This window comes from Chiloscyllium punctatum, chromosome 28, assembly GCF_047496795.1.
Source record: "Chiloscyllium punctatum isolate Juve2018m chromosome 28, sChiPun1.3, whole genome shotgun sequence".
Lineage (NCBI taxonomy): Eukaryota > Metazoa > Chordata > Chondrichthyes > Orectolobiformes > Hemiscylliidae > Chiloscyllium > Chiloscyllium punctatum.
Genome location: NC_092766.1, coordinates 26,056,850 through 26,067,857, shown reverse-complemented (window position 1 = coordinate 26,067,857; position 11,008 = coordinate 26,056,850). Strand labels below are relative to the sequence as shown.

The 11,008-nt window shown below is 43.6% G+C and overlaps 4 non-coding genes across 4 annotated transcripts; all 4 read left to right on the top strand.

Moving 5' to 3' along the window:
• The first annotated feature begins 678 nt into the window (after window positions 1-678).
• trnas-aga (transfer RNA serine (anticodon AGA)) lies at window positions 679-760 on the top strand. The gene has a single exon. It is a non-coding gene; the product is annotated as a tRNA-Ser (tRNA).
• A 2,119-nt stretch (window positions 761-2,879) lies between these two features.
• Window positions 2,880-2,952, top strand: trnar-ucg (transfer RNA arginine (anticodon UCG)). The gene has a single exon. It is a non-coding gene; the product is annotated as a tRNA-Arg (tRNA).
• Window positions 2,953-4,384: 1,432 nt separating this feature from the next.
• trnas-aga (transfer RNA serine (anticodon AGA)) lies at window positions 4,385-4,466 on the top strand. The gene has a single exon. It is a non-coding gene; the product is annotated as a tRNA-Ser (tRNA).
• A 2,126-nt stretch (window positions 4,467-6,592) lies between these two features.
• trnar-ucg (transfer RNA arginine (anticodon UCG)) lies at window positions 6,593-6,665 on the top strand. Its single transcript has one exon. It is a non-coding gene; the product is annotated as a tRNA-Arg (tRNA).
• Window positions 6,666-11,008: the final 4,343 nt, after the last annotated feature.

The window sequence follows — 11,008 nt, the reverse complement described above, 5'->3', positions numbered from 1 at the left end:
GCACCCTCTGAGCTTCCTAGTGTGCTGCCATTCATTGAGTCCTATCTGTCTGGTTCCTACTTCCAAACTGCATCGCCTCATACTTATCAGGTTTATATTCCATCTGCCATTGATCCAATCCATCTGTATCTTTCTATAACATCTCTAGCGGTTTCATGTCTGTACCTCCATGCTGTCGAGGTGAAGAGTGAAGAAAAGTAACTCACCCCCTCCATCTCTGGGGTAATTAGGGGCTGAAAGTGAATCGTATCACATTCAAGTGTAACTACAAGCGACTTAATCTCTGTCTTTTATTGGGAACCATCTCTTTCATTGTAACCATCAGGAAAGACCATTTCGTTCGCTAAAAAGAGAAATGAATATGTCACTAACCTTTGTTTGTTTCATGTCCAAGAATACTCAGATCAATAGCTCCCTTGATTACCTCTGCTGGTCATGTTCGCAAACAGGTCTAGCAAATTGCCGAGTGTGATTTTCCTTTCAATAAATAATGTTGAAGCAATTTGGCTGCAAATATCTTGTCCTAACTTTGTGCTTTTCTTCTTTTACATTGGTGTCTCGCACATTACAAATGACAGCAAAGGTATGAATGGAGATGGAAACATGTTACTCATGTCAGCGGCAGCTTTCAATGAGATCACGGCTGATTTGGTCAATGCCCGGGAGGCGGTGCTGTCTGTAGTCATGGCCGAGTGGTTAAGGCGATGGATTAGAAATCCATTGGGGTTTCCCCACGTAGGTTCGAATCCTGCTGACTACATTATGAATGCTTCCCTGAATGGAAGTATTCAATGTTCAGAAAGACTGCTTTGCAAACCAGGCCTGTAATTTGAGTAGACTTGAGAAACTCGAGTTCTTCATCAGAAATGCTCCACATTTTAAACATTATCTCTGTTTCTCTTTCCAGACACATCGGGTTTCTGCAGTTGTTATTGAACGCCCTGAGCAGAAGAGTTGCTTTTCATTAGATTCCTTTCGTCCCATGTCCTCTGTTCTCTGACTCTGGTCATTGGCAACACTTCCTCCTGCTCGTCAGAGTACTCATTCCCCACCGCTCCCTCTGCCATCATTACAAACGACCGCAGGAAATTGCCACTTAACCATCTTTGTTCCAAAGTGAAACTCACCAGCCTCGGAACTCTCTCCACCAAACGGGACTTCTCATCCCTGGACATGGTGCAAGCCAGAGGATTGTGAAGAGTTACTGTGAAAATATTGTCAGTTGGCAGTTGGAAAAATGTTTAGGAAGCAAACCATATAATTTAGGCTCCAGCTTTGGAAATCTTGAGAAAACCTTTGGGAAATGGAATCATAGGAGATTGAAGAAGTGTAAATTGTCAGTCCGAGTAGAGGAAGGGACATTGACTCTGATCTTCTCGGCACAGGAACTGATCTGAGCCATTGAAAGAATTCTCGCTCCCGTACGCGAGGAATACAAACTTCATCTGGACTGTGGGACAATGAAAAACTCTGGAACACTCAAGACAATATCCAAATATTGACTGAGATCACTTCAGTACGAGTACTATAGATTGGTCAGTTTTTGTCCACTGTGTGCGGGAGGGCTTCCTGACACAATATGTAGACATGCCTTCAAGGGAAGAAGCCACTTTCGATTTAGTACTGGGTAACGAGCCTGGCCAGGTTTTAGATCTGGAAGTAGGTGAACACTGTGGAGACATCGATCACAATTCTCACAGGTTTACTTTCGTGATGGAAAGGGATAGAGGTGTACTCCACGGAGCAAGAGTTTCAGCTGGTGGAAGGGAAATCACGATGCAATGAGGTAAGATTTAGGATTCGTAGAGTTGGGTAGGAAACTGTAGGGGGTGAGCACATTAAAAATGTGGAGCTTATTCAAGGAAAAGCTCCTGTGTGTCCTAGATAAGTATGTACCTGTCAGGGAGGGAGTAAGATATTGAACGCGTGAGCCGTGCTTTACTAAGGAAGTGGAAACCCTGGTCAAGAAGAACAAGAAGTCTTATGTTAGGAGAAAACGTGAAAACTCAGTTCGAGCGCTCGAGGGTTCCAACGATATCAGGAAAGACCTAAAAAGAGAGCTGAGAAGAGCCAGGAGGAGACATGAGAAGTTGTTGGCAGATAGGATCAGGGTTAACCCTAAGGCTTTCCATAGGTATGTGAGCACTAAAAGAATGACGAGAGTTAAATTTGGGACAATCAAGGTTAATAGTGGGAAGTCGTATGTGGAGTCATGTGGAGATAGAGGAAGCACTAAATAAATATTTTTCGACAGAGTTCGCTATAGATAATGAAAATGTTGGCGAGGAAGATAGAGAGATACTTGCGTCTAGACTAGAAGAGATTAAGGTTCACATGGAAGAGATATTAGAAATACTGCAGAGTGTGAAAAGAGATAAGTCAGCTGGGCCGGACGGGATCTATCTGATGTTGTTCAGCAAATGCACGACAGGAAGGTACAAATCAAGCTGATGCTAACAACGGCTCGTTTTGAGCCGCTAATTTGCAGTGAAGTGGCGGCGCCAATAAAAGGTGTCACGCGGCTCGTCTAATTCCACATCCTGAGCTCGAAATGACCAGATGTCTCTCGCAGAGTTTCGGCAGGGTCTTGCTTAGACGACACCATGACACGTTGTCACTGGAGTGGATCATGAAATCGCGTCGGGACTGCGAATAAAACGATGGAAACTTCCAGCAGAGAAGGAGGCGACCCTGAAGCAGGCAGCTGAGGACAAATTTTTCTCCTTTGCCAGTGAAAGGCACTGCTTCACAAATTGGAAACTTCGAAGTGAAGCAGTATTGGTGATTTTCTTCGCTGCTTGTTCACCTTTTTAATTCTGATTCCGTGAAAGTCCATGGCATTACATATCGACATTCTGCCAGCCGTGGGCGTGTCTGTTGGGCCAGTGGCGTAATGGATAACGCGTCTGATTTCGGATCAGAAGATTGTAGGTTCGAGTCCTACCTGGCTCGAGGGGAATGTCTGACTTTAACCGTGCCCCACGTTGACGGTCCCCTGTGATGTCCTGCCGGGACGTCGCTTCTGTGCTTCCACATTTGAAACTTGCATTTGTCCTATTATCCATTTCAAATTCCAGCTCACCACAACGGAGACCTCTGTCGCTTTAGGGGTATCTTTCTGTGTGTCTCGCTTTGTGGGTGAAAATGAGCATCAGTTCCTCAAAAGAGTTACAAGTCGTTGTGCAAAGGTCACACATCTGCCCCATTATTGTGCCATTTAAGAACACAGGATAAAGTCATTGACATTTGCACTGGGAACATTAGAACACACGAGACTTTGGGCCAAAGTTGGAAACTGCGACTGGAATGATTGGCTCTCTGATTAGCCGCGATGCACACAGGTGGAATGGCCTTTTCCCACTTTGTAAATTACGAAGACAATTTGAAAATAATCTGCAAGGAAAATGTTCATAAAGGGTGTTTTATTTACGCCAAATACGACAGTATCTATCGCCTTGTCTTGTTATTTACTTGTGAGGATTCGATACTCTCAGAACCGTGGCCCGGATCGTATTCCGGCTCATGGAATGCTGGTATTGTTCAGCTAATATGTCAGTGTACCAGTACTTCTGCCGATTTTCCGATGCTAGAAGGTCATTGGTTTTGTCCAAAACATTATGGATGTTAACATAATACGAATAGCTGCAGTTGCTGGAAATCTGAGCCAAAAACGAAAATTGTTTGCGGAACGCAGAAAGACTGGCAACAGAAACATCGACTTTCCTGCTCCTCGGATGCTGCTGTCCTTTTCCAAAATTTTCTGATCTAAAATCAGGTTTCCAGCATCTGCAGTCCTCACTTTTGCCTCGTTCCTTCAGTGTCGCTGGTTCCCAATTCAAGAACTCCATCTCTAGCGGTTTCATGTCTGTACCTCCATGCTGTCGAGTTGAAGAGTGAAGAAAAGTAACTCACCCCCTCCATCTCTGGGGTAATTAGGGGCTGAAAGTGAATCGTATCACATTGAAGTGTAACTACAAGCGACTTAATCTCTGTCTTTTATTGGGAACCATCTCTTTCATTGTAACCATCAGGAAAGACCATTTCGTTCGCTAAAAAGAGAAATGAATATGTCACTAACCTTTGTTTGTTTCATGTCCAAGAATACTCAGATCAATAGCTCCCTTGATTACCACTGCTGGTCATGTTCGCAAACAGGTCTAGCAAATTGCCGAGTGTGATTTTCCTTTCAATAAATAATGTTGAAGCAATTTGGCTGCAAATATCTTGTCCTAACTTTGTGCTTTTCTTCTTTTACATTGGTGTCTCGCACATTACAAATGACAGCAAAGGTATGAATGGAGATGGAAACATGTTACTCATGTCAGCGGCAGCTTTCAATAAGATCACGGCTGATTTGGTCAATGCTCAGGAGGCGGTGCTGTCTGTCGTCATGGCCGAGTGGTTAAGGCGATGGATTAGAAATCCATTGGGGTTTCCCCACGTAGGTTCGAATCCTGCTGACTACGTTATGAATGCTTTCCTGAATGGAACTATTCAAAGTTCAGAAAGCCTGTTTCGCAAACCAGGCCTGTAATTTGAGTAGACTTGAGAAACTCGAGTTCTTCATCAGAAATGCTCCACATTTAAAACACCATCTCTGTTTCTCTTTCCAGATACACTGCTCGACACCTCGGGTTTCTGCAGTTGTTATTGAACGCCCTGAGCAGAGGAGTTGCTTTTCATTAGATTCCTTTCATCCCATGTCCTCTGTTCTCTGACTCTGGTCATTGGCAACACTTCCTCCTGCTCGTCAGAGTACTCATTCCGCACCGCTCCCTCTGCCATCATTACAAACGACCGCAGGAAATTGCCACTTAACCATCTTTGTTCCAAAGTGAAACTCACCAGCCTCGGAACTCTCTCCACCAAATGGGACTTCTCATCCCTGGACATGGTGCAAGCCAGAGGATTGTGAAGAGTTACTGTGAAAATATTGTCAGTTGGCAGTTGGAAAAATGTTTAGGAAGCAAACCATATAATTTAGGCTCCAGCTTTGGAAATCTGAGAAACCCTTTGGGAAATGGAATCATAGGAGATTGAAGAAGTGTAAATTGTCATCCGAGTAGAGGAAGGGACATTGACTCTGATCTTCTCGGCACAGGAACTGATCTGAGACATTGAAAGAAATCTCGCTCCCGGACGCGAGGAATACAAACTTCATCTGGACTGTGGGACAATGAAAAACTCTGGAACACTCAAGACAATATCCAAATATTGACTGAGATCACTTCAGTACGAGTACTATAGATTGGTCAGTTTTTGTCCACTGTGTGCGGGAGGGCTTCCTGACACAATATGTAGACATGCCTTCAAGGGAAGAAGCCACTTTCGATTTAGTACTGGGTAACGAGCCTGGCCAGGTTTTAGATCTGGAAGTAGGTGAACACTGTGTAGACATCGATCACAATTCTCACAGGTTTACTTTCGTGATGGAAAGGGATAGGTGTACTCCACGGAGCAAGAGTTTCAGCTGGTGGAAGGGAAATCACGATGCAATGAGTTAAGATTTAGGAATCGTAGAGTTGGGTAGGAAACTGTAGGGGGTGAGCACATTAGAAATGTGGAGCTTATTCAAGGAAAAGCTCCTGTGTGTCCTAGATAAGTATGTACCTGTCAGGGAGGGAGTAAGATATTGAACGCGTGAGCCGTGCTTTACTAAGGAAGTGGAAACCCTGGTCAAGAAGAACAAGAAGTCTTATGTTAGGAGAAAACGTGAAAACTCAGTTCGAGCGCTCGAGGGTTCCAACGATATCAGGAAAGACCTAAAAAGAGAGCTGAGAAGAGCCAGGAGGAGACATGAGAAGTTGTTGGCAGATAGGATCAGGGTTAACCCTAAGGCTTTCCATCGGTATGTGAGCACTAAAAGAATGACGAGAGTTAAATTTGGGACAATCAAGGTTAATAGTGGGAAGTCGTATGTGGAGTCAGTGGAGATAGAGGAAGCACTAAATAAATATTTTTCGACAGAGTTCGCTATAGATAATGAAAATGTTGGCGAGGAAGATAGAGAGATACTTGCGTCTAGACTAGAAGAGATTGAGATTCACATGGAAGAGATATTAGAAATACTGCAGAGTGTGAAAAGAGATAAGTCAGCTGGGCCGGACGGGATCTATCTGATGTTGTTCAGCAAATGCACGACAGGAAGGTACAAATCAAGCTGATGCTAACAACGGCTCGTTTTGAGCCGCTAATTTGCAGTGAAGTGGCGGCGCCAATAAAAGGTGTCACGCAGCTCGTCTAATTCCACATCCTGAGCTCGAAATGACCAGATGTCTCTCGCAGAGTTTCGGCAGGGTCTTGCTTAGACGACACTTTGACACGTTTTCACTGGAGTGGATCATGAAATCGCGTCGCGACTGCGAATAAAACGATGGAAACTTCCAGCAGAGAAGGAGGCGCCTCTGAAGCAGGCAGCTGAGGACAAATGTTTCTCCTTTGCCAGTGAAAGGCACTGCTTCACAAATTGGAAACTTCGAAGTGAAGCAGTGTTGGTGATTTTCTTCGCTGCTTGTTCACCGTTTTAATTCTGATTCCGTGAAAGTCCATGGCATTACATATCGACATTCTGCCAGCGGCGAGCGTGTCTGTTGGGCCAGTGGCGTAATGGATAACGCGTCTGACTTCGGATCAGAAGATCGTAGGTTCGAGTCCTACCTGGTTCGAGGGGAATGTCTGACTTTAACCGTGCCCCACGTTGACGCTCCCCTGTGATGCCCTGCTGGGACGTCGCTTCTGTGCTTCCACATTTGAAACTTGCATTTGTCCTATTATCCATTTCAAATTCCAGCTCACCACAACGGAGACCTCTATCTTTCTGTGTGTCTCCCTTTGTGGGTGAAAATGAGCATGAGTTCATCAAAAGAGTTACGAGTCGTTGTGCAAAGGTCACACATCTGCCCCATTATTGTGCCATTTAAGAACACAGGATACAGTCATTGACATTTGCACTGGGAACATTAGAACACACGAGACTTTGGGCCAAAGTTGGAAACTGCGTCTGGAATGATTGGCTCTCTGATTAGCCGCGATGCACACAGGTGGAATGGCCTTTTCCCACTTTGTAAATCTCCGAAGAGAAGTTGAAAATAATCTGCAAGGAAAATGTTCATAAAGGGTGTTTTATTTACGCCAAATACGACAGTATCAATCGCCTTGTCTTGTTATTTACTTGTGAGGATTCGATACTCTCAGAACCGTGGCCCGGATCATATTCCAACTCATGTAATGCTGGTATTGGTCAGCTAACATGTCGTTGTACCAGTACTTCTGCCGATTTTCCGATGCTAGAAGGTCATTGGTTTTGTCCAAAACATTATGAATGTTCACATAATACAAATAGCTGCAGTTGCTGGAAATCTGAGCCAAAAACGAAAATTGTTTGCGGAACGCAGAAAGACTGGCAACAGAAACATCGACTTTCCTGCTCCTGGAATGCTGCTGTGCTTTTCCAACGTTTTCTGATCTAAAATCAGATTTCCAGCATCTGCAGTCCTCACTTTTGCCTAGTTCCTTCAGTGTCGCTGGTTCCCAATTCAAGAACTCCATCTCTAGCGGTTTCATGTCTGTACCTCCATGCTGTCGAGTTGAAGAGTGAAGAAAAGTAACTCACCACCTCCATCTCTGGGGTAATTCGGGGCTGAAAGTGAATCGTATCACATTGAAGTTTACCTACAAGCGACTTAATCTCTGTCTTTTATTGGGAACCATCTCTTTCATTGTAACCATCAGGAAAGACCATTTCGTTCGCTAAAAAAAGAAATGAATATGTCACTAACCTTTGTTTGTTTCATGTCCAAGAATACTCAGATCAATAGCTCCCTTGATTACCTCTGCTGGTCATGTTCTCAAAGAGGTCTAGCAAATTGCCGAGTGTGATTTTCCTTTCAATAAATAATTTTGACTCAGTTTGGCTGCAAATATCTTTTCCAAACATTGTGCTTTTCTTCTTTTACATTGGTGTCTCGCACCTTACAAATGACAGCAAAGGAATGAAAGAAGATGGAAGCATTTATCTCATCAAGTCAGCGGCAGCTTTCAATGAGATATCGGCTGATTTGGTCACTGCTCAACGTTGCAGCTTTGTCTGTAGTCATGGCCGCGTGGTTAAGCTGAATGATGAGAAGTTCTTTGGGGTTTCCCCACGTAGGTTCGTGTCCTGCTGACGTACGTTGTGAATGCTTTCCCGCTGCAAGAATTTGTACTCGATGTTCAGAACGCTTATCTTGCAAACCAGACCGGTAATTTGATTAGACTTGGGAAATTCGAGTTCTTCATCAGAAATGTTCTGTATTTAAAGCATTATCTCTAAGAATGACGAGAGTTAAATTTGGGACAATCAAGGATAATAGTGGGAAGTTTTGTGTGGAGTCAGAGGAGATAGGGGAAGCACTAAATTAATATTTTTCGACAGTGTTCGCTATAGAAAATGAAAACGTTGGCGAGGAAGATACAGAGATACTTGCGTCTAGTGTAGTAGAGATTGAGGTTCACAAGGATTAGGTAATAGAAATACTGAAGATTGTGAAAACAGACAAGTCCCCTGGGCCGGATGGGATCTGTCCTAGGAACCTTCTGGGAAGCAAGGGAAGACATTGATGAGCCTTTGGAATTAATCGTCAAATCATCGTTGTCTACAGGAATAGAGCCCGTGGAATGGAGCATAGCATATGTTGTTCTCATGTGCAAAAGGTTTCGTAGAGACAACCCTGGTAATTACAGACCAGTGAATTCACTGCAGTTGTTGGTAACGTGTTGGAAAAGGTTATTATAGATAGGATTTATGACCATCTCGCAAAGAATAATCTGATCAGGGACAGTCAGCACAGTTTTGTGATGGTTAGGCCTTGCCTAACGAATCTCGTTGACTTTTTTGACAAAGTGACCAAACAGGTAGATGACAGTAACCCGGTTGATGTGGTGTATATGGGTTTCAGCAAGTTGTTCGATAAGTTTCCCCACAATAGGCTTTGATACAAAATGCGGAGGAATGGAATTATGGGAGAGTTTCCAGCTTTGATCAGTAATTGGCTTGCCAACAGAAAACAGTGTTGTAGTTGATGGAACATGTTCTTCTTGGTGTTTAGGTCCTGGCGCCGTAACACAAGGGTTGGTGTTAGGTCCACTGCTGTTACATGAGATCTAACCTTGCCAATCAGTCTCCCATGGGAAACATTATTGAACACTTTACTGAAGACCGTATGGATCACATTTACTGCTCTGCCCTCATCAATCTTCTTTGTTACTTCTTCAAAAAAATTATCAAGTTTGTGAGACATGAGTTCCCACGCACAAAGCCATGTTAATAATCTCGAATCAGTCCTTGCCTTTCCAAATACATGTACATTCAGTTCCTCAGGATTCCCTCCATCAATTGGAGTATTCTTGGCAGATGCAGTTTCATGTAGGGAATGCGAGGTCATATACTTTGTTGGGAAGAATCAAAAGACACACGAGTGTTAAAATCGATAGAAAAAAAAAGAAGTGCGGTGCAGAGGAGTCTCAGTGTTCTTATAAATGAAACGAACAAAGGTTAATCACATATTTATTTCTTGCTAGCAAAACAAAGCCTTTTCTGATGCTCACAATTAAAGAGATGGTTTGCAAGAAAATAGGAAAATTAAGTCACCAGTAGAGTAATCAATTACCAAGATATCCCTCGTGATGTTTTATGGGACATGTGGGATTTTTTTTGATTTTGGTTCTCCAAACGTTTTTACAATAGAACCGAGAGTTTTAGATGGGAAGTTAAGATCACGCATGACTACTGCCATTTTTGTCACTCACACGCATTTTTCCCCTTGTACGATTTATTTCGCTTTGTGGTTACTGCGAGTGGGCTTGTAAACTACACATGCTGTGAGTCCATTCCTCACTGTTCCTCAACTCCAGCCAAACAGACTTTACATCCTTATTTCCTGAATCAAGGTAATTCTCTCACCATTGCATAAATGTCATTAAAACTTCGGTATTTCACACGCCTCTGTATATCATCTTTCAATATTAATTGATCCTTTACTGTATCGCAGTTGTGCATAAGAAGAGAAAAATGGAATAGAGAATGGTGGACCTACGCTTCATACACCCGTTATTGAAGCGAAAATGCAGATTTCTGCCTATAAAACGATCGTGGAACCATGTGCCGAACCCTCAGGAAACACAGAATAAGTGCAGTGCCACAGGGCATGTCAAGGACAGCACTAGAAGGACAACAGAAATGCTGCTCGAAGCTCCTATTTTGGATGTATTTCTCAATGAGCAATAGAGTATGACATGTGTTCCATCAGGAGTTACCTCACACAAGGAAGTAACCAGTGCTGCAGACTATCATATCATCCGAATTCCAAGCCCTGGAATCAGAGACATTCAATATTCTGTGCATAACTGCAAGGAACAGCTGTCCAAGGCGTTTTTACAGTCCAGATGAAATTATGAATGCAGTTCTCTAGTGTCAGCCTCTTTCTCCTATGTCGTGTTTCGTGCAGTCCCTGCGTGGAATCTCGTCAACCACGTTTGAACTGCACATGATGGGGTATTGGGCCTTGTTTTCTCGTGAGTTGTTGTCTGAGTGAGTCCCTCGGTTTCTGTGCTGTTATATGTCCGAGTGTTCGGAGGAATCTGGATATCATTTTCCAGAATTTGTTTTTATCACAGGGAAGCATGATTTAAAAATTACCTCATAGCAAATCCACGTTGCAAACTTTGTATGCCATGCATTTGCGAATGAAGGTGGGTGGATATTGGTTCTTGGCAAAGACTTTGTGTGGGCGTCAGTCCAGCAGTCCCTAGTAGCAATACGTACAAACGGCAGGGGCCACATATTCGGCTAGAATAGCACAACAATAAAGGACAGGGCAAGCAGAAGACAGGCAGACAATTCATGGAAGCAGGGCACTCATCCACGGATTCCATCCGTTGGACCCAATCTGCAATCCCAACAAACGGCAGCAGCAGGAATGAAACCAAATGCATTCGTACCAAAACATGAGAGCAGCGCTTCACAGGAACC